Raw genomic sequence first — 27,559 nt, forward strand, 5'->3', positions numbered from 1 at the left:
TCTTCTTCTTCTTCTTCTTCTCCTTCTCCTTCTCCTTCTCCTTCTCCTTCTCCTTCTTCTTCTTCTTCTTCTTCTTCTTTTTTTTTTTCCAGTGTGGAAACTTTTTAGCTTGTTGTAGGCCCACTTGTTGATTTTTTTTCCTTTTTTTAAGCAATAAAAATTGAGTTAATTTTTGTAAGTTTTTGTAAGTAGTGTAAGATAGAGGCCCAATTTCATTTTTTGGCATGTAGCTATCTAGTTTTCCTAAAACTGTTTACTGAAGAGACTATGCTTTCCCCATTGAGAATTCTTGGCTTCCTTGCCAAATGTCAATTGACCCTATATGTGTAGGTTTATTACTGGACTCTCAATTCTGTTCCAATGATCCACGTGCCTATTTTTATACCAATATCATACTGTCTTGACTACCACAGCTTCATAATATAGTTTGAATTCAGGAAGTGTGATGTCCCTGTGTTGTTCTTTCTTAATATTTCTTTAGCTATGTGGAGTCTTTTGTGGTTCCACAGAAATTTAAGATTGTTGTTTGCATTCCTGTGAATAATACCATTGAAATTTTGATGATAGGAATTTCATTGAATTTATAGCTGGGTTTAGGCGGCATGGACATTTTAACAGTATTCTGATCTATGACTATGGAATATCTTTCCATTTATTTGTGTCTTCTTCAATTTATTTCAGAAGGCTTCTAGAGTTTTTGGTTCAATAGATCTTTCACTTTGGTTAAATTTATTCCTAAGTATTTTATTCTTTTTAATGCTACGGGAAATGGGACTGTTTTATTCTTTCTGGATAGTCCATTGTTAGAATAGAAATGCAACTGATTTTTGTATGTTGATTTCATATCCTGAAACTGCTAAATTCATATATTAATTCTAACTGTTTGGGTATGGAGTCTTTAAGATTTCTTAATGCAAGATTATGTTATCAGCAAACAGGTAATTTTACTTACTCCTTTCTGATTTGGATGTCTTTTATTTCCTTTTTATGTTCTAGCTGGGGCTTTCAGTGCTATATTGAATAGGTATGGTGATAGTGAGCACCTTTATCATGTTCTGATCTTAGAGGAAAAGCTTTCAATCTTTCATTGTTGAGTATGATACTAGCTATGGGCTTGTCATTTGTGGCCTTTATTATTTTGAGGTATGTTCTTTTTATACCCAGTTTATTGAGATTTTTTAAATGAAAGAAAGTTGACTTTTGTCAAATGCTTTCTTTTGCATCTTTTAAGAGGATCATATAATTTATTTCTTTCATTCTATTAAGGTGATGTACCACGTCTATTGATTTGCATATGTTGAAACATCCTTTCATCCCAGAAATAAATCCCACTTAATCATGTACATGATCCTTTAAATGTGCTGTTGAATTCAGTTTGCTAGCATTTTGTTGAAAATTTTTGCATCCATGTTCATCAGGGCTATTGGCTTACAGTTTTCTTGTAGCATCCTTATCTGGCTTTAGTATCAGGGCAATGCCGGCATCACAAAATGAGTTTGGGAGTGTTCTCCCTCCAACTTTTTGGAATATTTTAAGAAGGATTAACATGAATTCTTCTTTAAATGTTTGGTAGACTTCACCTGTGAAGCTGTCTGGTCTTGGGCTTTTCTTTGTTGGGAAGTTTTTGATTATAGATTCAATCCCCTTGCTCTTTGGTCTATTCAGATATTCTATATCTTCATAATTCAGTATTAGCAACTTGTATGTCTCTAGGAATTTGTCCATTTCTTCTAGGTTGTCCAATTTGTCAGGATATAATTTTTCATAGTAGTCTTTTATAATCCCATGTATTCCTGTGGCATCCATTGTAATGTTTTCTCTTTCATTTATAATTTTGTGTGAGTCCTCACTTTTTTTCTTGGTTGGTCTACCTAAAGTTAGTCTATTTTATTTATCCTTTTAAAAAATAACTCTTAGTTTTGTGGATCTTTTTTTTTAACTATTTTATTTATTCATGAGAGATACACAGATAGCGGCAGAGACACAGGCAGAGGGAGAAGCAGGCTCTCTGCAGGGAGCCCCATGAGGGACTCGATCCCAGGACCTGGGATCACACCCTGAGCCAAAGGCAGACACTCAACCACTGAGCCACCTGTTGATCGTCCCTGTTGATCTTTTGTATTGTTTTTCTATTCTCTATTTTATTTGTTTCTGCTCTGATCTTTGTTATTCTGTTCTTTCTGCTAATTTTGGACTGCTTCTTCTTTTTGTAGTTCCTTGAAGTGTAACATTAGCTTGGTTATTTGAGTTTTTTTTTTTAAAGTATGGACAGTTATTGCTACAAACTTCCCTCTTAGAACTGCTTTTGCTGCATCTCATAAATTTGTATATGTTGTGTTTCTATTTTTATGTGTTCCAATATGTTTTTTGATTTCCCTTTGGATTTCTTCTTTCATCCATTGGTTGTTCAAGAATGTGTGGTTTAATTTCCACGTATTTGTGAGTTTTCCAGTTTTCTTCCTGTTATTGATTTCTAATTTTATATAATCGTGGTCATGAAAGATGCTTAGTGTGATTTCAGTTTTCTTCCATTTACTAAAGCTTGTTTCGTGATCTATTATATGATTTATCCTGGAGAATGCTCCATGTGTACTTGAGGGAATGGGTATTCTGCTGCTGTTTAATGGGATCATCTGTATATGTTTGTTAGGTCCAAGGTATAGTTCAAGTCCACCAATTTCCTTATAATGGGTGTTCTATCCATCAATGACAGTGGCATATTGAGTTCCCTACTATTATTGTATCATTGTCTATTTCTTCCTTCAGATCTGTTAGTATTTGCTTAATGTACTGAGGGGCTCTGATGCTGAGTGTATGTATATTTAAAATTGTTTTATTATCTTGATGAATTGACCCCTTTATCATTATATAATGACCTTATTTATATCTCATTACAGTTTTTGACTTAGTCTATTTTGTTTGATACAAATATAACTACCCCTGCTCTCTTTTGCTCTCCTTTTGCATGAAATATCATTTTTTATCCCTTCACTTTGAGCCTATGTGTGTCCTCAAAGCTGACGTGAGTCTCTTGTAGACAGCATATTAATTGGGGCATTTCTTAAAAATTGATTTAGCCACACTGCCCCTTGTGATTAGAATTTTAATTATTTTCTTCCTTGTTATCTCATCCTATGGTTGGTATTTGCAGCCTGTTTTTCTTTCTTATTCAAAGCTATATATATACATATAATTTCAGCTTTGCTGGTCTTAGGGTGAGGTGAAACTGAAGAAAGTTCCTTGTGCAGGGCACTGAAAGGCTGAGGAAGCTGATCACTCACTCCACTTTCCCAATGAGTGGGAGCTCTTTCCATTCAGAGCTTCATCCTACTGCTGAACAGTGCCAACCTGGTGGATGCATTGAGATAAGTAAATGAATCTTCTCTTCCTTCCCTTTTTGTGTAGTTATTCTCAGGTGGCTTGTTGTTGTTGTTGTTGTTGTTGTTGTTGTTCCACTATGTTGCTGAAGGTTCTTGAGTGGACTCCTGAGCTCTCCCAGAGTTTTTTTTGTTCATGGATAACTGTCTAATTACTGATCTCTGTGAAAGGATGGAGGCTGGGGCTCCTACTCCACCATTTTAGGGATATCCCACTGTTTAATCTTAATATCACAAATCAATATGCAGGTACCAAATCCCCATTACCTTGCTTTTAAATTTTTTCTTAACTCATTTTTTCCCCCTGAATTAATATATTTTCATCTTCTGAGGTCACAGTCAGGTAAAAGAAGTAACAGTGAATTTGGAGTCAGAAAATCTGAGATTAAGCTATGGTTGAGTTTCTGAAGAGTTTTGTGATGTGGGTCCAAATGAGCAAATTTATCTGGGCTCAGAGTTTTCAACTGTGACTGTTGATAATAATGCTCACCTCGCAGCTTGCTGGGAAAGGATGTGTGGGAGGAATGGGAATAAGTGAGAGGACATATTTGGGTCTCATGTAAACTGCAAAGTGCCCTACTGATGAAAAGTAGTCTTCCAATTATATTTACCTATGAAAATGTGGGCACATTTTCACTGGAGATGTTTTAGATGAATTGCTCAAAAACATTTGATCAATTTTGGACTGATAGTGTTGCAACTCTCTCTAGGAAATAGTAGCCAATTTGTTCCAGGACAGTTTCTCAAACTTCTGTACCAATTAGAATAACTCTCTGAGGTCTGACAGGAGGAACTGGCTCAAGGTTCTAAAAGCACTGCCAAGACAAGTAGTTGGGCAAGTTTGTGGTACCAAGGGACTCATGATTTCTTGTTGCCGGGTTCTCTTCTTAATTAACAATCATTGTTCTGCTATCATAGCCAGCACACACCCCTGTCAGCAGGCTGCTTTTCAGGATGAACCTGCCCTGATTACAGGAATGTAGGAGGAAATACTTCCAAGCAGCTCCAAACCTAACCACTCCCAGGTAATGAGGAGATCCATCATGGTCTCTGAGAATGTGTCCTGTCAGCTCTAATCTCCTGTCAGCATCCCCTTGGGAGCGTTTCTTTGAAGTCTCTGAGTCAAAAAAGCAAAGACTCCCTCACATCCCCACATCCTCTCCCCACTCTCCATGGTAACTAAAGCTTCCTGCACATTTTTTTTTTCTGGGCTTTTTCTGACAATACCAACCATAGCAGAAATACCCGGGAGTGTTAGTACACCCCAGATAATCTTACATTAGGTACTCCTTAGACTGTCCGTGGGCCACGGTTTAGACTTACGATGTATAGGTTTGTAGATATTGAAACTGAGGCAAAAGAGACATTGAGTGACTGGCCCCCGGATGCACCAAGTGATAACTGACTCTAATTGGAGATTTCTTGATTCCCTGTCCTCCGTTGGGTCCCATGTCTACTATCTAGAAATCATGAAAATGCATTTTCAACGTCCACCTCTTTTAAGATAGTACATTTCTCTTCCTTGGTTATCACGTCCTTATTTTCTCTTCTTCTTTAATATTTGCTGTTCTATATTTGGATCTCTCTTCTACTTTGGTTTCCTTCATTGCCAAATTGTCTTGTTACTCATTTATGCTTCTTTTCTTCTCCTTATTGGCCTTGTGAAATTTTATGATATTTCACCCTCATTGGGTGGGACATTTCAAACCTCAGGCTCTGGTGCTGGAGTTACTTGCTTGCATGGTGGCTCCAGAGAGGTTAAGAAAAGGATGACTTTGTGTTGTGTGCATGTGTGCAACAGGAAATACTTTTATATTTTTCTGTCAACATGCACTTAGCAGCATGCAGGAAAAGAAAATGGAACACAGAACATTAGAAAAGCAAAGAATTAATTGTTCACTAATGAAAGGTTGAGTCATAGGCAAAGGGAAGAAATTACTCTAGAGAATCAGGGAAATAATTAGGTCCAGGGAGGCAGAAAGTCTGATCCAGATGGTGGGAGCTCCAGGGGAGGGTAAATCATGCATCAGGGAGAGATAAGAGAGGGAGGAAGGAGGATATGAAATAGGCTGGCGTCCAACAATTCTATGCCAGGATGGTAGGAATGTAACAGGAAATACTTTCACAAAGCTCCAAAACTGAGCTCCACTCCCAGATATATTTTAATAAAAATAGTCATGGTGCTGCAGGGTCTGGAGAACCGATCCATTTAGAGTATTTTCTGAACTATATGTCTACATAATCTTGCATCTTTGCTAGATTTATTTAATGTGACTTGGTCTTATTCCAGCAAAAGATTCTGTAAGTTTTTTTGAGGTCAGGGATCATGTTTTATTTTCTTCCAAAGCTCCTAGCACAGTGCTGAGATCATGATAGAGTTCATTAAATACTTGCTAACAGATTTAGCAATTAATTCTTATTAATGGAAAAGGGAAAATACCAAATATTCCCTTTGAAATGAGCACGAATAATTGCTTCGAGGTTTCCAGAGCCTTTTTTGCCAGTAGAAACAATGAGAAAATCAGAGAAGTAAGTCCGTAGGTTCTTAGCAACCTTGAGGGAACCCGTGTCATGTAAGGAGAGCGATGGATCCCTTCCCGTCACCCCTTCCCCCAAACACATGCATGGGGACAGACAAAATGAGATGAGCTGAAGTGGCTTGTTGTGTAGAAAGAACCCTCTGTCTACATATTCTAATCCAAATATCAGTTAACAAAATGTTTGCCAATGACCGATACTTGTTATGTTGGTTAGTAGGGAATCAATTTTCCCTGTCAGAACTTTTAAGGAATCTTAAAATGGCCAACTCAAATAGGCCATTTAGTGGTTTCTTGTCTCTTCTCCTCACCCCCTTTATAAATGTTGAGCCATATGTTTGAGAACATACAGCTGTCCTTGTTCAGAAGAGCCCAAAATAGCTAGATTCCCCTGCGCTTCTTTGGGTGCTAAATGTGTTTACATTCAAAATGCATGTGGGAAGTGCCTGATTTTACATAGTTTTTTTTTTTTCCCCTGACTGTCAGCAACTTTTCTATAACCTTTACTTAGTTCAACTAACCTAAACTTTGAGTTTAGTTTCATCCATCACTACATCATCTCAGGTGCTCCATCTTCCTGTCATTTGCTTTTCCATAATTAAAAAGTTCCCCGTGATGGATATGACAGCCTGTTTTCCGAGCCACGTGTAGTGCTGGGCAAGGTTATTTCGGTAAGCAGATATTCTAAACAACGCTCGAAGTGAACAGAGATGTGATATCCCACTCATGTGCCAGAGATCCTCTTCAATTTTGACTTGCCTAAAATAAACACTGGGGAGCATGACAAAGCATTGTAAAGAATGAAGGCTCCTATCTTTTCTGATACTTCATTGGCTCAATGAACCAAGAGAGTTCGAGTGAATGCTTCTCTTTCTCCCATATGGTTTCCTAGTGAAGTGCAGGCTCCGAGGACTAAGCTGATTAAGTGAGAAATAAATGATAGGCTCAGGCTCATTGAAAAAGAAGGAGTGCTGTTAAATCTCAACTTCCGGAGATTACCTGAGATGATGTCATGCCATGGGAATTCTGGGGGGATGCTTTGGATGTGGGAGATTTTTTGTTTTGTTTTGCTATCGTATAGGAAGGGAGAGGCCACATGATTTAAAGTTATTTCTTCACAATCATTGACTTGAAACGGTCACATACTGACCCGTCGAGCTTAGATTGCTTGAGGATGGGGACATAATAAAAGTGAAGGCTATATACAGTGATCTTTTTAAAGAAATATCTGCCAGTGTCTAGTCTGTCTATTGGTTTGGCTCCTATGTTGTTTCCCACCTGGACATCCTGGTCTCTTGTCTCTGCTGGTCCAAGTGCTACCCTTCAGCGCCAGCTCAAACCTCTCCTTCTCTAAAGCCTTCTCCTACCTCGTCCCCAACTGTTGACTGTTGTCCTCCTCTAAGTCCTCATAGCCCTACTATCCTTAGTATCCCCCTGACACTTGGCTGTTATGACATCATATCACTTAATGGATTACCTATGTAAATGGTGATGTGCACAAATCTTGAGTAGGTGACCATCGCCTGGATCAAGATATGGAACATCTCCATCCCCAAGGAAGGTATCAGCTCAATTCTTCCCTTATTTGTCCTCTAATATGAATTGTGAAAGTTCTAGGGGTAGAGATCACATATCATTCAGGGTTAGGTGAAGACAGATGGTATGCTCAAGCATTTTGACTGAAACACTTTACTGAAGGGCTTCTCTAGAGAAGTTTGGGAGTCAGCAAGGAATCACGAGGCACCTAGAGACTAGCAAGAGTTGGAGTTGATTCCTGACCCAAGTTCTGAAGGAAAAGGGGACTTTTACTTGTTATGAGGGCCTGGTGAGAGCTTGAGCCTCACAGAAGAGAAGTGAGCCCTGGACAGCAGCTGTGGCCCGAAGAATCACAACTACTGTCTGAACCAGGCAGGGCGGGGAGGGATCCGGGGCATAAAGACCCTCACTCTGCTCAGGCAGCCGGTGGATCTCTTGCTGGCCTTCCACTAGCCAAACCCAACTATAAATCAGAGGGGAAGGGGACTTAGGGATGCAGCTTCTGGAGGTCAACCCCCCAGCAGCAAAGCAGAGAATGGATTTAGGCACATGAGGGACAAACATAATAATCAGCAAAGACCATGTTATGCTTCTATGTCCACGATGGCTCTTGGTATATTGTTTGGTTTAAAGGGAATGATTGATTTGTTGCCTGAACCACTAATTTATAGACAGGGAGTTGCTTTTATTGAAAATTGTGGGTCAGCAATAACAACTGCTTAATTCCTTAAGAGAAGTGCGGGGGTTGCTTCTGGGTGGTTCAGTCAGTTAAGTGTCTAACACTTGATCTCTGCTCACGGTTGTGAATTCAAGGCCCAGTGAGGAGCCTACTTAAAAGAAAGGGGGAGGTAGAGAGAGGGAGAAAGAGCGAAAGAGAAAGGAGCTGCCGGCTATGAGTTCAAAGTTTTGTTTGGAATCCTTAGGTTTGTAAAAGGAAAAAGGTGAAGGGGTGGCTGTTCTCCAAAATGACGCTACTCATTGAAACAACATAATAGTTTCAACGTGGCTCTTGTGCCACCAGTGTTACGATCACTCGAGTGTCTTCACAAGCTGCTAAACACTTGTTAATGCAATTGCTGTATTAGTTCTCTTTATTGCAATGAAATGAAAAGCTCTTCCATGCTATTGGGTGGGGAAATTTCGTGACTTAGGTCTCTTCGTGTTGAGCTAGTGGTGTCTCGGAGTTGTACGAGGGCAAGCACGGCCCCTGGCTTACTGTGGGGTTTTGGTGGGGAAGCATTTAACTCTGTGTCTCCAGAAAGTAAGGACCATAATAGCATCATTTAATGGAAAGTATTTCCCGTAGAATTTATGTTCACCTTCAGGAGAAGTTTTCCACTGTTACTGTATAAATGCAAATCTTCTCCTGAGCATATACTTAATCTGTGTTTACTGAAGAGCATTAACTGATACCCATTTTGTCCAAAATATAAATTAAACTCTTGGCAGACTTTAACATGTTTTGGAAGTAGAAGGGTCTGTTGGAGGCTTCCATTTCATTCCAAAGGAAAGCAGAACAAATCAGGATCCTGGAAGATTATACCGCCCAGGAGTCCTGCCAAGCCTAGGTGAGGCTTTTGTGAATCTGGACTCCCTTACATCTTATTTCCTATTCATTTGTTCCAAGGAAATCTAACTTGTCAGGAGGCTTGAAGATAATGACTATCCCTGGGAGTATCTTGTGCTGATTTTCATGATGTCTTAACCGAAGCGACTGGTTGAGGAAGGAGCCAGATGGCATCTCTACACTTAACCCTGCGGATGGAAAGCGCCGACTGGTTCCTGTGAACACCTGGATCCCGCTGGGGGGTTCTGCTTGGCCTGTCACTGCCCTCACACAGCTTTCACTGCAATGCTGCCCATTTGCTGCTGCGAACCGTGGCTCAACTTTGTTCTCCCCATCATCGCGCTCCTAAAACACACGAGCTCATCAGCTGGCAAGTTGTCGGCCGCTAGACACCTTCCTGTCATCTCTTTGCCTGCTCTACCCTAGGCCATGCTCTGACTTCTGTTGGCTTCCATCTCACAGTCTGCTCCTTGGCTCCACTCCTCTGATGACCTGTTTGGTCCCTCATTCTCTGGTTCAGCTTTGGCCTTTGCCTCTTTGGACACGGTCTCTGTGTTTGCCACTCCGTTCTGGGCACTTAGAAAAGCTTCCATGTCTTCGTCTCATGTCTCACTACGGAAACAGTATATAAGACAAGCTTTTTTTTTTTTTTTTTTTTTTTTTTTAAATCACTATCCAAATTGTTTCATTAGCTTAATTTAGGAGAAACATTTGAGGTTTTCCAACAGATCTAGAGAATTCTGCTGTGTTAACTGATATACTGAAGAATCATTTCTTTTTTTTTTTTCTTTTTTGAAAATTTTATTTATTTATTCCTGAGAGACACAGAGAGAGAGGCAGAGACACAGGCAGAGGGAGAAGCAGGCTCCATGCAGGGAGCCTGATGTGGGACTCGATCCCGGGACTCCAGGGTCATGCCCTGGGTCAAAGGCAGATGCTCAACTGCTGAGCCACCCGGGGATCCTTGAAGAATTATTTCTTGATTCTTAGCTTTAAAGGGAATTCATCGAGAGAGGGGGAGAAGAGGGAAGGAGAGAAGAGGGAGGGAGATAGGAGACAGAGAGAAAGAGAGAGAATATACTACCTGTTGGTGAAGGTCTGAGTAAAGAATATTATATTCTTTCCAGCTCAGTGTGTTTGTTCCCTGCCTCCAAGAAAGGCAAACATAATGAAACAATAATCTAAGAAAAACCCAAGGAGGCAGATATTTTTAGAAAATATCATATGTGCATTTAGGCAACCGCTCCAGATGACCTCCGCCATGGTTACGCTGCGTTACTGCAAGTGAGTGATAGAGTTGACTGCACGGTTGACGCAGGGTAGCTGAGAGTCCCCCCTTATGGTGGGCTCACGGGCCCTGGAGACAAAGTCAGGTCAAATGCTCTGTTTGACATGTAATAGAAATAGTCAACTTACAGCCACCTGCAGAAGTAGTTGGTATAATCATTAGTAATAAAATACTTTCTCAAATCTTCAAAAGGTACAAGGATCCTAATAAGACGTCTTGGAGAAGAAATGATTGGAGTAACTGAGATCTGGATTGTCTCAGCTGCATTTAGCTTGTTTGGCCAAAGTGAATACCGTACGGGGGACAGACTCTCTCCCCTTTCCACACTGAAATGTTAATGAATAGTGACGAGGGGAGAGGGGACTCTAAGTCTGGTGGACACAACTGTCGCCAGAATGGAGAAGGGGAATTGGTCAGGCTGCTGTGGCAGGATAACATCTCCTTTTCCGGCTCCACTTCTAAAAGCACCAGGAAGTCTTCTGACCTGTTATTTGATTTCCTGTACAGTTGTACCTGCCAGACGGGAGTGTACAGACAGTGGGACTAAGCCTCGTGTCTAGATCTACATAAGTTGGCATTTTGGTTTAGCAAATCAGACTCTGGGTTTTCTTGGTATGAACCTGACACCAGACATGTATTATCTCTCGACAAGTTTAAACACTGGGCAGCGGGATCCCGGAAAGCACTTTTGTGGGGCGACATGGACATATGCAGACCTACGTAGGAAGAATGCTCCTGGCTTTATTATTATTATTATTATTATTATTTTTTAGTCCTCAAAGGAGACCTGGCATAGGAAGTTGAAGGTCCACTGACATTATATTGAAGCTGAGACCACGCCGGGTCGGGAGTGGCCCTTTGCAGACACGGACACAGGAGAATCTGTGCCTAAAGCCATCAGTAACTCTCTCGTCACATCTTTTAGCGGAGGTAGATTGTACCCCTCTGGGAGTCCAGGGGACTTGATTCAGTCCTTTGAAACTAGTAAATTATTCCATTGCCCTGGAGCAACGTTTTATAGAACTGTCCCCACAAACTTGGTGATTTCTACTAGTGTCTTCTGAGGAGGGACATGGAGACTCTCCACTGCTTGTGTTAAAGGCCCGGCTGGCTCAGTAGGAGGAGCATACAACTCGATCGCAGGGTCATGAGTTTGAGCCCCACACTGGGTGTAGAAATTACCTAAAAATAAAAAAAAACTAAAGAAATTCAAACTATTTAGTCAAAAAAATAAAATAAGACATTTTATTTTTTTTTTTTTTTTTTTTTTTTTTTTTTTAAAATAAGACATTTTAGAACTCGAAAGAAGAAACTGAAGAAAATGGGAAGGAAAAAACATGTGGGTAAGGAAGGGCTCTCCATCTCAGTTTCTTTCTTTCTTTTTTTTTTTTTTAAGATTTTATTTATTTATTCATGAGAGACACAGAGAGAGGCAGAGACACAGGTGGAGGGAGAAGCAGGCTCCGTGCAGGGAGCCCGATGCGGGACTCGATCCCGGGACCCCGGGGTCACGCCCTGAGCTGAAGGCAGCCGCTCAACCCCTGAGCCACCCGGGCGTCCCAATATTTCATTTCACGTAGACCCTGTGTGACATTTTGCTCTGTAGCTTTAGGAAATCAACAAAGACAGGGGAAATTCAAGTTATGATTTTATTTTAACATGAAATTCAGAAGAGAAGGAAAAAACAAACTTGACATTCCTGTTTCATACTTGTGAAAAGCAGCCTTGTTAGAGGGCAGCCGTATCAAAGGCCTCCAGCTCTAGCCCCTTGAGGACAAACAAATTAATAATCGTTTTCTAAGCACTCGAGACCGATAAATGGAAATCGTAAAACGGGTTAAAAAGCAGGAGCGTAAGTTCAGGGCGTTCTGGTGCGGCAGGCTCAGCTCGCGGAGGAGGGAGCGGGGCGGGGGTTCTAGAACAGCAGAGAGAGGGAGGGCCCGTTCCAGGCCCGAGGCCCGCGCAGCCACGTCCGGGCATGTGCACAGGGATCGGTTTTTCAAACGCAGCCCCGACGACTTGCTCGGCTAAAAGACAGAGACTTTTCACGGGGGACCCTCTAGCAATGACCGGGCTAACAGAATGCCAGCCAGCGACCCAGGACGTCTGCCCCTCTTCGGAAGGAATTCACAATCCGAGCAGTTACGTGAATTCCCGAACGGCCACATTTATAAGAGAAGTGGGGTAGGGGGGGAGGTTCACCTGCACTCAGTAAATCTGAGCTTTTAGTGATTTAGTATAATCGAAAGATAATCTCTGACGTGGAAGTTGATGATGTGAATGTCCGGAAACTTTTAACCCTATCCGGTCTAGTTCAGGATTCCTGGAATGAAAACAGGCGCAGAGAATGGTGAAAGCTGGGAAATTATGGTCATTTGGACGTTTTTTGGTTTGTTCTTTAAAAACTGTTCCGTGCGGGGCCAGAGGTCACTTCCTCCACGCGGCGTCTCCAGGCAGGTTGAGCTCAGCGAACTGTGGGATAATGAGGCTTTTCAAGTTAAACGCAGACAATTCCACCTTAGAATAGCAGAACTCACCGTAAGCCGTGGGCAGCCTGCCTGGGGGGGGCATGAAAGCTGCATTTTAATCAGAGGATGCGTATTCCTGAGGCAAGCTGTGGGAAGAAGGACCGGGAACACTCTTTTTATCGATTCGTTTTATTTCTTTCTCCTCTGCAGCCCCCTCCCCACCCCTAAGTTCTAACAAACACATTTAAAATTTACTGGCAGACAGGGTTTTTGTTGTTGTTGTTTTTCTTCTTCTTTCTTTTCTGAAACCTTCTGGATTACAAACTATTCCCTTTGCGAGGGCCCGTCCTTTGGGGCGTCCCAGTGGGGCTGCGGCTGCCGGCTGACATTACCTTGACCTCTGGCAAAACTGGGGCCCAGGCAGGCTCCGCTGAGCCAAGATCCCCCGGGAACAGGCGGCAGGGAAGGCGAGGCTGTTTTCCTAGAGGCTGGTCGGGGCTGCCTGGCTTCTGTCGGGGTCACAGGTGCTCTGGTTTCAAGAGATAAAGATGCTAAGGAATCCAGCAGGGCCCACCCCTTAGCGACGGGAGCGACGGGGCTATCACAGCCTCCGTAATCGCAGCGATCGTTGCTGCTGCGGCCAGTGAGGAGGAGCCTGAGGGAGGCGTCGGGTTTGGGGTCATCGGCCGCGTCAGGAACGCCAGCGTCCTGAGGACGGGGCCACTGGGCAGCAGGGGCCTTATGTTGTGGGTGTCGGAAATAATCTCTATAAGCTTCGGGGGCCAAAATGTGCACGGGGAGCGGCCGGTCGCTTTAACGGGCAGGACTCCCGCGTGCCAGGGCCCAGGCGCCCACTGCAGGCCTGGCCGCAGATCCGTCCAACTCCCCGCCCGAGCCTTCGGCTTTGGAGGACTTTCCGAGTTACGCTGACATTGAAAATGTAGGCGTTGCCACGTAAATCCAGCATTGCGGTGTCTGTGGAACGGTTGGCCGTCCGGTCCCTGGGACTGGGGCGGGTATTTCTGAAGGGAAAGGTTGGCTCGGGATCCCTGGGTGGCGCAGCGGTTTGGCGCCTGCCTTTGGCCCAGGGTGTGATCCTGGAGACCCGGAATCGAATCCCACGTCGGGCTCCCGGTGCATGGAGCCTGCTTCTCCCTCTGCCTGTGTCTCTGCCTCTCTCTCTCTCTCACTGTGTGCCTATCATAAATAAATAAAAATTAAAAAAAAAAAAAAAAAAGAAAGGTTGGCTGGCTCCGGGTCCCAGGCGGCCCACGGGACGGAGGGAGGCCAGCCTTGGCCTGCCGAGCGCACCTGCTGACCCAGTAGGCGTGTGAGCTGCAGGCCCCGAGCACGCGCCGCCGAGCCACCCCGAGGAGCCGCCGAGCATCCGCTGCCCACGGGCACACGCGGTCCTGGTACTTTCCAGCCAGAAGTTTCCGTTGCTCTCCTTTGCTGATGTAACGAGGTCCCAAGTCTGCAGCCTGAAATGAGAGCTCCGCAGCGATCAGTGACTCCCGCCGCTCCCCACGCTCGTCCCACAGGCAGGAGAGCCCCGTCCTCTCCCCATGGTTCCTCTTCGCCCCTCTCCCCGGAGATGCCGCTGTGGCCCCAGCCCAGGGACGGCCTCCCCTCTGCCCGCCTGGCTGGGGCCGCACGGCCTGTTCATCGAGAGGCTGCTTCTCCAATTCTTCATGAGGAAAGGCCAATTTCTTTCTTTCGCTCCCTTCCTCCTTTCTTTATTCTTCTTCTTTTTTTAAAGACTTTATTTATTCATGAGAGACACAGAGAAGCAGAGACACAGGCAGAGGGAGAAGCAGGCCCCACGCAGGGAGCCCGACGCGGGACTCGATCCCGGGACCCCAGGGTCACACCCTGGGCTGAAGGCGGCGCTATACCGCTGAGCCACCCGGGCTGCCCTTTTTTTTCTTATTAAAGTTTTCATTCTGTTCACAGACATGCAAAGCACAGGTTATAATTTTTTTAATGAGACTTAGCAGACATAATTTTTACTTTGTGGATGGCTGTGGAAGCTTTTAAATGCTTACTCTGAGTTTAATTCTGGCTTTATTTCATAAGTAACCAGCACTGGTCCTTGGGCCACACTTCAGGTAGATTTTCTTAGATGTTTTCAGGTGAATTAATCTCCTTGTTACGTGCATTTGCAAAACAAAAGAAAGAACAGCTGTCTGTACCTTGAGCACAGCAGACAGTGTTAGAGCTTTCTACCTTTTCCATTTTAAACTTCAGGAGGACAGAAGCCCTGCTCATCCTGGCCCCTCTGGTTTGTGTGCCAATGGAAAGGACTCAGTCAATGCTGAATTATCAGGGGCAACTGGGGGCTCCTTGGTTGAGCATCTGCCTTCAGCCCAGGGCATGATCCTGGGATCTGAGATCAAGTCCCACATGGGGCTCCCCGCAGGGAGCCTGCTTCTCCCTCTGCCTGCGTCTTTGCATCTCTCATGAATAAATAAATAAATTCTTAAAAAAAAATGCTGCATTTTCAGCGCTTTTGCCCGCAGGCATTGGAAATGACACAGAGAGAATGAGAACGGTCAGCCTTTGAAGAGGCTGTGGTGATAAGAAAGGGAGGACTGACTAACTTGCATAAAACAGTAGTGAATAATACACAATAAACAAGTGCTGAAGTTTGTGATACGTTTTAGGAAAATATCACAGGTAAATAGCAAATAAGATGCTCGACGAAAGCTGGACTCGTCTTAGATTTCGCGCTAGAACTTGGGAGAGACCTGCTCATTAGAGAGGGCAGGTCCTAGGGGGCAGCTCATCTGGGCAACGTGCTCTGTGCCCGTTTGCTCCTCTTTAAAGCATGGGGTGGAGTCTGAGGATTCCCCTCGTCTCTATTATCCTACGGTTCTAAAACCCAAGGGCCCCGTGTGCCTGTGGTGTAGATAGCTGGTGCCTGTGGTGTAGATAGCTGGTAGAAAGAGTGCGCACACCCCTTCTCTTTTCTCAATCTGCCATTCAGTGAAAATCCAACGTTGACCCATTTCTTTATAACACGGTCTCTAACACAAATGACAGTCTAGACGCCAATTAGTCACCCACTCACGTTAATTAATGTTCACCCCAATCAACTATGTTGAAGATGTTAAAGATTAAGATGGAATTAAACAAATTCCTGTGATAATGGGATCGGACAGGTTCGGTCCTTGGTCATCCCCATATTTCTCTTGGGGCTGTGGTAGCCCAGGCCGGGAGAAGCCCGCTTCCAGGATCTTCCCAAACCCCATCAGCACAGAGTGTTTTGCTTTGTCCCTTGTTTGACCCCCTTCCAGGTACCGTGACTCTAGTTCTCTGAAAAGGCTGAGCAAGGAGAAGTAAGCACAGCTGTGTTTGGATACCTCCTTTTCCTCCCTTGGCTGTCACCCAAGAAAACGGACCCACTCTTTCACAGTTGCACAAACCACTTCATTATGTTTTTGAGGATGCTGGCCCCACCCTGGGCAGACGAGTCAGGAGGCTGGAAAGTTAGAAGTGTGCGTGTTTATTTTCTCCCCCTTCCCCACTGAGCTATTGGAACTGGTGCAGAAAGGGATTAGTAAGGCGCAGAGTGGGGGGGGGGGGTTCAGAAGAACGTTTGCATGGACATTCGTAATCATAATAAAAGGACCATTAGAAGCTCTTTGGTTAAAAAGCCACCGCGCAGAGGTTAATTACAGAGATACCGGGGATTTGATGAAAGACAGCCATAACAAAGCAAGTATCACATAAAGTAAGTCAAATGAATTTTTTGGTTTCCCAACGTGCATAAAAGTTAGGTTTGCACTATAGCCTATTTAGTGTTCAATAGCGTTATGTCTAAAATAATGTACATACCTTAATTTAAAAATACTCGATTGGTAAAAAAAAAAAAAAATCCATCATCTGAGCTTTCAGTGAGTCCTAATCTTTCTGCTGGTGGAGGGTCTTGCTGACGGCTGGGGTGGCTGTGGCCCATTTCGTAAAATAAGACCACAGTGAAGTTTCCCGCATCAATCGACTCTTCTTTCGCAAATGATGTCTCTGCGGAGATGCCGTGCGGTTCGATAGCATTTTACCCGCAGTAGAACTCTTCGAAATTGGAGTCGGTCCTCTCAAACCTGCTGCCGCTTTATCAACTGAGTTTATGGAACATTCTAGACCCTTTGCTGCCCGTTCAGCAGTCTTCAGGGTGTCTGCACCGGGAGTAGACTTCATCTCAAGAAGCCCTTTTTCTTCGCTCCTCCGTAGGAAGCAAGTCTCCCTCTGTTCAGGTGTTGTCGTGAGACGGCAGCAATTCGGGGCTGTCCGGAGGTTCCGCTTCTGATTCCAGTTCCCTTACTATTTACACTTCATCTACAGTTACTTCCCCCACTGCACTCTGATGCCCTCAAACTCCTCAGATGGAGGGTTAGAATCTACTTCTTCCAAACTCTTCTTAATTTTGGTATTTTGACCTCCTCCCATGAATCACAGATGTTTTGTTCTTAACGGTATCTAGAATGGTGAATCCTTTCCAGAAGGTTTTCCATTTACTGTTCCCAGCTCCATCGGAGAGATCACTATTTATGGCACCTACAGCCTTAAATGAAATGTATTTCTTGAATAATAAGACCTAAAGTCGACACTACTCCTTGATCCACGGGCTGCAGAATGGATGTTGTGTGAGCAGGCATGAAAGCAACAGCCATCTCATTGCACATCTGCATCAGAGCTCTTGGGTGACCAGGGACATTTCCAATAAGGAATAATTTGAAAGGAATCTTTTTATTTTTTATTTATTTTTATTTATTTATTTATTTTTTTTATGAACAGTAGGTCTTAACAGTGGGCTTAAAATATTCCGTAAGCCTTGTTGTAAACAGGCGTGTTGTGATGCAGGCTTTGCTCCATCCAGAGAGCACAGGAGGAGGAGATTTGGCCTAATTCTGAAGGGTCCTGGGATTTTCAGAATGGTCAACGAGCAGTGGCTCCAACTGAAAGTCACCAGCTGCTCTCACCCCTACTGTCAGGCAGCCTGACCTTTGAAAATGGGAAGCCAGGCACTGGTTTCTCCTCCCTAGCAATGAAAGTCCCAGGAGGCATCTCCTTCCAATATAAGACTGTCTCGTCTACATTGAAAATCTGCTGCTCAGCGTAGCCGCCTCCATGGGTTATCTCAGCTAGATCTTCTAGAAAACTCTCAGCGGCTTCTGCATCAGCACTTGCTGCTTCACCTTGCGGTTTTCTGTTAGGGAGCGAGCTGCTTTCCTGCCACCTCATGAACCAACCTCTGCCAGCTTCACGCTTTTCTGCTGCAGCTTCCTCGCCTCTCTCAACCTTCACAGAACCGAAGAGAGTTAGGGCCTTGCTCCGGATCAGGCTCCGGCTTAAGGGAATGTTGCGGCTGGTTTGATCCTCGACCCAGACCACGCAGACCTTCTCTGTCTCAGCAAGAAGCCTATTTTCCTTTCTTATCTTGTCCGTGTTTGCTGAAGTTGCACTTTGCATTTCCTTTAAGGACTTTTCCTTTGCCTCCATGACGTGAATAACCATTTGGTACAAGAGGCCCAGCTTTGGGCCCATTTCAGCTTTTGACGTGCCTTCCTCACTCTGCTTACTCATTTCTAGCTTTTAATTTAAGGTGAGAGACGTGTGACTCTTCCTTTCACTTCAACACGTAGAGGCTGTTGTAGGGTTACTAACTAGCCCCATTTCAATACTATTGTGTCTCGGAGACTAGGGAGGCCCAAGAAGAAGAGGGGGAGGTGGGGAGTGGCTGGAGCAGTTAGAACACACACACACACACATTTATAAATTTAGCATTTTATAGAAGTGTGGTTCTGACACCACAAAACAATTGCAATCAGTAACAGCAGTGATCACAGGTCACCATAACAATGATAAGAATAATGAAATGTTTGAAGAATTGGGAGAATTACCGAAAGGTGACACAGAGACATGAAGTGAGCAAATGCTGTTGGAAAAACGGTGCTAAAAAAAAAAAAATAAAAAAAAAATAAAACGGTGCTGATGGGTTTGCTCAACGCAGGGTTGCCACCAACTTTCGATTGTAAAAAATAAAAAAAAAAATTCAAAAAAGCGCAAAGTATTCGCAAAGTACAATAAAGCAAAGCACGATAAAACCAGGTGTGCCTGAATAACTCAGATACTTATTTTTGAAGGGGGAGCCAAAATGGGTAAATACATTACGTGCTTCTCATGTATGATTGGTATTGGAGCTGAGTTATGTGAGGGTGAAAGAAAATCAAATTAGTTCCTTCACTGTAAATGTGCTTTGTAAAACCTCAAAGTGCCGTGCACACATGTGCGGTGTTTTTAATGCAGAAAGCTATGTCTTAATCTCAGTGTTTATTTTTAATTTTAAGAAGTAGGATTGTTTAAGTCATTTTATGAAAGGCTAACACACCCCGGGATGTATAAATTCTGGTATGTCTGTTAAACAACACATAGGTTTTATTCCATGGTCCTATGTTGGTGACCTTCTACGTGACAATTCTTGGGGACAGTAACGACAGTGTAATCGATGATTCGCTTTTAGGGTACCGTGGTTCACATGCTGTTCTTACGTGGTACTAATTCATTTGACCTCTCTGAATGCTATCTGCAATAGTCCCCATTTTACAGATGAGGAAACTAAGGCACGGGTTGGTTGTATCTTACACTTGGTTGTAGCAATGGAGTTACAGGTTTTAGTGAAATTGTGTGAGAAAACGAAGGAAACCGAGGAGGGCATTACTGAGGAAACAATATCAAAGTTGGTTCGTGAAAATTGAGTAGGAGTTTTCTAGACAAAAGAGGTTGGAAAGTACATTGAAACGATGGCATTGTCACTAAAAACATTTCTGGAGACTTTTCCTATTTATATATCTTAAAATTGCCTTCAAAGTATGTGACACATTTTTCGACACCTTCAATTGTGGCAAATCTTTGAATTTGAAGGTATAGCTAAACCCTGGAAAATGTGAAAAATCATTCAGATTCAAGTTTGGTAAATAAAGCCAGTCTTGTATCATTATGAGCAGATCACTTAAGTAATACTAACTTTTTGCAGGCGATTTATATGCGAATGGGCTCCAAGGCTAAGTCTAAAAATGTTTAAGGAACATTTTGAGCCTCCCTTTCAACGAGATGGCTAAATAATAGATTCCCATTATTATGAATCTATAAGTGGAAATGAGAAAATAACTTCATTTCTTACACAGAATATGAGTGTCCAACATACCGTCCCTTGTGTGTACACAGATTCCGTCTATAATTTTACTCTCTGTTAGAGATGCCTCTGAGGCCTGTGGGCTCTGAGACCCTCAGAGTCTTTGGAAGAGTAACTTCTTGGTAAATGAATTGGGCTAAGTAGGTGGATTTTGATCATCCCCTAGGTCGACACAATGGGATGACGTCAAAGAGGTGACTCCTCTTTATAAGCAAAGTGGGAGTGCGCCGATGAGGCGAAAGAATTCAGACTTCTGTTTCCACGTGGGTTTTGGTTAGTGGACGGCTTCGCCATGCCAGTTTTCACGGGTTTAATCTGTTCCTGGTAAAGTTAATTTAGGAAAAAGTTGCCCTGAAACAATTCAGATGGAAAAAAAATAATACATTGCAGCATCTAAAGTAAACTGTGGTTATGTAAAACCGTGAAATGATATCCGACTCGATTTTAACATGCAGGAGAGAAATCTATGTTCTCACATCATCAGTTTGGGTTTAAGGGTCTAAGTGGACTTACCTGTGAGCCAGGGTGGACACGAGCAGATGCAGCACCGTGGTCGGGGAGGCTCTAGGCAAACCACCACGGTACTCGCCGGCCGTCTCCACTTTGTCCGGATGCCGTGTACTCTTATTTATGATAGTCACACAGAGAGAGAGAGAGGCAGAGACACAGGCAGAGGGAGAAGCAGGCTCCATGCACCGGGAGCCTGACGTGGGATTCGATCCCGGGTCTCCAGGATCACACCCTGGGCCAAAGGCAGGCGCCAAACCGCTGCGCCACCCAGAGATGCCGTGTACTCTTGAAGACACAGCTCTCATCCCACCTCCTTGCTGAAATCTGTGCCAACCTCTTGGCTGCAAGTGACATTGCCCTTCTCTGCGCGCCCAGAGCATCCTGCCTCGCTGTTCGCGGCGTCCACGTCCACGTCCACGGCTCCCTCATCTTGTTGGCACCCACTCGAGTGTATCCTTGCCCTGCCTGCCGACCCGTAGCACGCCCCGTTAGCGCCAGGCTTGTGGATCTCCACCTCGGTCTCTTTACGCGGTGTTGGGCACAGGACCATCTTCCTGTTCTGTTTTCAATACTCGATTGTTGAAAAACAAAGAACGGTACAGCCGTGATAAAGCAAAGGGAATAATAAACAATCCCTTCATGAGACACGAGAGACAGACAGATTTTTTGGCTTCATGAACGAGCAGCCGTGCAGGTCCCGAGCTAGAAGTGAAATGTAGGTTTATTTTTGTTGTGTTTGTGTTTTCTTAGTCAAGGCGTTTAATCTACGACGCTGATTCCCTCTGCACAGATGGAACCTTATCATGCATAGGAGTCTCTGAAGGAAATGATTTTTGTTTAAACTTCGCCTTAAAAACTTCAAGGGAATTCAAAACAGGATTTCTTTAATGATCTGGCCGTATTCTATTACCAGTTGCCAAGCCAAAAAATGTTTGGCAGAACTTTTGGCTTCTGAGGTTTGGGACACCTTCCAGGTAATCTGCCTCATGATTTTGAAATACAAATAAATTAGTTCCAGTTCAAACTTTCTTGAATTGGAGCTGCCAGGCCTTGATTCCCCTCCCATCTGAACGTTTTGGTACAGAAATACCAACCAAGCAGAAAGAAGGTAATCGGCCAACTTTTTCTGAGGTTATTTAATGACCTTGGTTTAGAAGCACAACATGGGAATCAACGGTCTAAGACTTTGTGTTTCTTAACAGTAACTGACTTCGAGTTCTTGGGATTTATTTTCCAGGAGGTTTTCCGTGATTTTTATTTGGGAGAAGAGGATGAGGGTGTTCTTTGCTGCTTTGATTGGTCAGAAGGAAGATTCTGAATGTTCCTTTGTGAAGTGTTACACACTTAGCTTTGTTTTTACTACTTGTCCGGGAGCCAAGTGTTTCTCAAGTCGCTCTGGTCCCTGAACGTGATCATAAAGCAAAGCTCAACACGCGCCGAGAGGAGGCACGCCTGGGAGTTTCGGGTGCCGCGAGCACCACACCTAACGAAGAGGCAGGATAATTTGAATGAATGATACCACTTTAGTCCTTTCTCTGAACCTCAACACCAGTAGCTGGTGAGTTCTGAGGGAAACACACATGTTTTTGGAAGGAAACAGACATTTTTTTGGATGCTGGAACCACTGAAGAAAGAAAAAAAGAAGAAAAGGTTAAGAAAAAAAAAAAAAAAAAAGGAGCACCCTCTCCCTCCACCCCCACCCAGCCAGGGGCAGGTGATCTAGCAAATATATGAAGGGTAGAGGCTAGATAGGAAGCCACAGCAGGTCTTCATTTTAAGAAATCTCTCTTACAAACTCTTCTATGGGCTTTTTTTTCCCCTTTGATTACTATGCAATTACAAAAGAAATAGAGGTCCAGGATAAAATGGACATTGTGGCACCGAAGAAAAACGATATAAAATTCAAAATTTCCCTTCAAAGGTTCAGATTAAGCGAAGTTTTTTTTTCTCAACTTTGGCTTGGGGGAGGACTGATGCCCGGTACAATTCAAAGAATCTAGATTAAAATAATCCTTCTCATTTTAATAACATTTTAAATTATATATATATATATATATATATATATATTTTTTTTTTTTTTTACTTAAAAATCTTTTCAGGCCATGTGGGAAGTTTTTATAGGAGAATTTTCATGCTTTATATGATCTTTGTCCTTTTCAGGTGACCTTGAGCCTGTCTGCTCACCTGTAAGCTGTCCTCACAGGCTGGCATCAGCCCCACGTGCGACCTGAGTGTGGCTGGTGGCAGGGGTGGGCAGGCAACCTGCTTCTAGGAACTGGCCCTGCCAGGTTGTGGAACTGTCACGCAGCTCCGGCTTCACCAGGATTCCCTGTTTCATCTTGGAATACAGCAGACCCTGGGAAAATTGAAACAAGCACAACAGAAATTTTTTTCAGGGAATTATCATTTTTCATCTGGCTCTTTTCCATCCACCAGAGTGCCTTGTTACGTTGTCTGTTTTTTGACTTTCCAGAACCCTCCGTCGTGCTGCTTTGATGGTGAGCACTAAGACCGTGACCCTTGCTCATCCCCCTACCACCCAATGCCCAGACTCCAGTCCATTCCTTAAGGCAGACTTGGTGTGAGATGGTGACGTTATTGGTATGAAAACAGCAATAGCCAACATACATCACATTCTTTCTGTGTGTCACACCCTCTGCTAAGCCTGGTCGCTGACCCGCCTCATGTAGTTACTGCTTTAAGCTATATACTGTTATTTATTCCAGTTTTTTTTCCTGAAGAGACAGAGCCACAGAGAGCAAGAGCCACCCAGGAACTCTGTGGGACATTGGATTTGAATTTAGGCCCTAATATAGGCTGAATAGCATTAGAATAGAAAGTACATAGTTACCAAGTTTGAGACCATTTGAGCATAAAACAGTGACCACGTTTGGCATGCCCCAAGTCTATAATTACCCTTAAAAAAAAAATCTCCCAAAAGAAAATCTGTTTTCCACCATTGGAGGTGATTATTTCACCGTTTCCTTATGTTGATAATTGGTAATTTAAAATAATTAAATATTTTACATGTTTCCCCAGAAGAAACTCTATTTCCGCAAAACCAAATAGTCCTGAGTGATGAAGGAAAACTTTTCCTTATAGAAGAATGTCAACTCTGAATTTAGGCGGAGGGATATGGTTGGAAAGTCACCATTTGCAGCCATTGATGGACTTGATAATACAAGCAAGAATCCTCAATGGATGCTGGAACCACTGAATGAAGGTCTGATGGGGACCATCACCGCGCACTCCCCAGACTGCTCGCTGATTGAAAGGAAGGGAACACGGCTCTGCAGTAAAAGGACCTGGCTGCCATCACCTTGACTCCATAGGTGCACCTGACCCCACTTTTGATAGAATGATCAGATATTGTGAAGATCCCGATGTGGCACAAGATGATGTAGAAATGTCACCTATGAAGTGTTCTTGCCAGCGGTGAATCTATTCAGGCTTTACATATAGCTTCCACTTCATAGGGAATGTGCAAACTAGAAGGAAAGCCTAGCCAGCACCATAAGGAAGTGAGTAAAAATAAATAAAATAGAAATTCCGGAAGGCAGATGAGTCTAACGACTACCAGCCTGGACTTGCCCATAATTAATGCCCTGGTACAAAAAGAGAGGGGAGGAGGTGTTTGGGGGTTACATAACGAGCAAACGCTGTCTGCGATCCCACACAGGATACTGATCTGCACAAACCAGCTGTAGAAAAGATATTTTTGGAACGGTTCAGGAATTTTGAATATGATATTAGGGAATTACTAATAAGTTGTGTCAGGTGTGATAATGATACTGCGATTATAGAAAAAAATATCCTTCTTTCGAGATGCGTGCTCGAGTGTTAGGGAGCGAAGCATGATGATATCTGTAGCTTACGTTAAAATACCTCGGCGATAAAAGCTGAAGGAAACACGGCAAAGTGCTAATAATTCGTGAATCTGAGTGATGGCAGGGATACATATGCTCTTTCTACTGTTGGTATTTTTGGAATGTTTATGATTAAAAGGCGTAAGGCCTCGGGAGGAGCGCGGCCGGGGCTGGCGCGGAGAGCCCCGAGGTGCGGGCCGGGCCCCCAGCTGGCGGGAGCCCCGTCATAGCGATGCCGGCCCCGGACGGCCCGTGGGGCCAACGGGACTGCACACGAGTGAGCGGCCTGGCCCAGTGACGGGCAGGTAGCAGGCTCTGACGAGCGGTGGCTGAGACTGCTCCCCGGAGGAGCAGCCGGGGAAGCCAGGCCCGAGTCCGGCCGGGCTCTCGCTAGCGCGCCGCCCTGGGCTGCTGGCCCAACCTCACCGCAGCTTCGCTCTCGTTTTTGAGATGGAGGCAAGGATGCGTCTGAGGCTGTGGGGGGGTTAATCCTCCTGTCATATTAATTAATTAATTAATCAATCCTGTGACACCCGTCGGGTCACTAGCGCGGGAAACGCTTAAGAGAGAGTAGTAGCAAGAGGGGCTCTGCTGTCAGACAACGCCTGGGTCTTCAGAGGCCGACGGCTGCTGGAACGTTCCAGCAGGAGCTCTGGGGGAGGCCGACCGGTTAGCAAGGGGCGTTGGGAGTCCCTGTGGCCTCCACCCAGGGTCCTGCCGCGGGGGTGCTGCGTGCTCCGAGCATGCGCTGGGGGCCGCGCTGCAGGCCAAGCTTTCGGCCTGCACCGGTGGGATGGGCCCGGGGAGGCCCAGAAGATCCGGGCTTCTCCACGCACACGCGGCGTGCATGAGGCCGGCGGAAAGGGAAGGAAGGGGTGAGCTGGGGCGTCGGGCTCCTGTTCACTGGCGTGGCCTCTGCAGCCACGGGTGCCCCGGAGCCACGAGCCGCCCTGCTGTTTCCCAGCGTGGGACTCAAGAGGGCTGTGGGAGCACCGTGCGAGGGAATGCTGCCCAGGAAGACGGACAGCGCCGTCATACCCGGGGCTTGTGGCTAGGGGAACATTTGATGATCTCATTAGGGTCGTATGAAATGTCTCATTTTCATTTGCACACTGAGTCTGTCTTTCCCTCTTCCCTCCGACCATCTCTTTTCACTTCCTACTTTAGATACCAAGGGTCTGTGGCCGACCCCTGTCCCCAGGATTAAATTCTGCAGACAGGGACACGTGTGTCGCTAGGAAGCTACGTGGGATCCAGAGGCCTGAAAACACATCAAAGCACGTGAACAAGCGACGGGAAGTGGGCAGTTACGAATGGACAAACCTAAAGAAACGAATAGGTTTTTATGGCTCCTGAGACAGAAATGTATGCCCCAGTTCATCAGCATCTTTGTTTTTGTCTCCCTGGGCATATGGCGACACCACGTTTTCCGGGGAAGGCCATGCAGTGGAGTTCCGGCCAATGGAGTGAGGACTGGTGTGATCCGTGCCGTTTTAGGAATGGCCCATAAAAGCTGCCATGTGTGCTCATCACTCTTTTCTCTGCTTTTCTTTCTCATCAGCTGGCTTGAGCGGGAGAACTTTTAGGGCCAATCTGAGGTTAGAAGCTCACGATTGAAGGTGCCTGGGTTCATGACTGTGTAGATCCCAGGAGCCCCTCCTGGTCTTACATTGATTGGGCTGTGATGTGGGCAAGAGATACTATTTTATTATGTCAAATTGCAGTAATCTGGGGGGTTGTTTGTCGCAGAAGTTAGGCCACCTTGAATAATGCGTCCTTTTGACCTTCTTTTCAGCTGCTACGTATGGCAGAAACGTTATTCACTCCCCAAATTACGTATTTGTTGATCTTTTTGGTTGCCACCAACTTTCAAAGTAAGGAAACCAAGAAGCTACATAGAGATACACGTTTTCTTGGCAATCGGTCCCTTCTGACATAAACAGTACGGCCAGGGTGCCCATCACCTCGTTCCCTGCGCACACTAACTGCGAGGATCTTGAGAGGGAAGACAGTGGAGTTTCAGAGAGGGTAAGCAACTCGGACAAGGTCACACAGCTAGTGTTTGCTTTGGATCCAGCATTAAAAAAAAATCACATCATTCTGAGCTCAAAGTACTTGTTATTTTTACTACAACGATCCTTTTTAAGAAAAGAACAGTCAAGAAAGGGGAGGTGTTCAGAGAGGGTGTATAAGACTTTCTGGAGAGGTAGCAAAACCTTGCCAAAAATATAACTGGGTACAAGGTCCTACTTCAGAAACTCTATGAATAGACTCTAGAACAAAACGATGGGGGTAAATAAAAAGGAAAGAAAACAATCATAAATCCAGACTATGAGATGAGGTGCCTAGTGTCCCAGGTCTGTGACTTTAGTCCAGTCCAGTCCAGAACTTTCTTATGTTTCTATAATCAGGTATTTAGGGCTCACTTAAATTTAATAAAATGTCATTTTTTTTTTTTATTCAGAATACCTGGGGTGATGACAGTCAAATTCCCTTTTTTTTTCAAGTTAGTGATTTTTATACCCTGCAGGTGTGCATATGAGTCAGCGTTTTCTAGAGAAACCGAACTGCTAGGAGATCGTCTGTCTATGAGGAGATATTTAGTCTAGGAGATTGGCTCCCGTGACCCGCGAGGCTGCCAAGTCTGGAAGGGGCGGGCGGCAGGCGGCGGGTGGGACCCAGGAAGGAGCCCACGTTGCCGCGGGAGCCTCCCGGCAGCCTGGAGACAGAACGTCCTCTGCCTTGGGAGGAACCTTAGTTTATCTCTTTGAAGACCTTCAGCAGATCGGATGAGGCCCACCCACATTATGAACAGTAATCTGCTTTATGCAGAACCCACTGACTTAAATATTGATCTTGTCCATATGCAAGAAAAGAATCTTCGGAGCAACATCCAGACCACTGTTCGACCAGAGCGGGGAGTAACGGGGGCCTGGCTCACGCGCCGCAGAAGCAACCGTCACAGGTGTGAGTCCTACACCAAGTGCTCACATCGACGTAGGCGCTGCGGACGCCTTCGGTTATGGGATTGGCGGGGCTGTTCCCGAACACAATGGCCCACTCTTATGTGTCCGGTTGCGGGCAGAGGAGTGGGCGCACCACGGAGGCCCACACGCACGTGCGAGAGGTCGGAGCAGAGCCCTGGACGTGAACATCAAGGCGCAGGGAGCAACAGAGACCTGGGGCCGCAGAGGCCGCCCTGGGCATGGTCCTGGAGC

The 27,559-nt window shown here is 44.7% G+C and overlaps 1 long non-coding RNA gene across 8 annotated transcripts in view; it reads left to right on the forward strand.

Moving 5' to 3' along the window:
• The window catches only part of LOC144302754 (uncharacterized), a 192,720-nt gene that overhangs the window by 97,279 nt on the left and 67,882 nt on the right, over positions 1–27,559 (forward strand). For 2 of the 8 annotated variants that reach the window (XR_013369805.1, XR_013369806.1), the window contains 3 exons: positions 21,713–22,033; positions 22,636–22,973; positions 23,515–24,009. The exons of 5 other annotated variants lie outside the window; for them this stretch is intronic. This is a non-coding gene — a long non-coding RNA (uncharacterized LOC144302754). Of the gene's footprint in view, positions 1–21,712; positions 22,034–22,635; positions 22,974–23,514; positions 24,010–27,559 lie in introns of those variants that run through there. One more of the 8 variants, XR_013369812.1, reaches the window with a different exon arrangement.

Source organism: Canis aureus, chromosome 31 (assembly GCF_053574225.1).
Source record: "Canis aureus isolate CA01 chromosome 31, VMU_Caureus_v.1.0, whole genome shotgun sequence".
NCBI classification, from domain to species: Eukaryota; Metazoa; Chordata; class Mammalia; order Carnivora; family Canidae; genus Canis; species Canis aureus.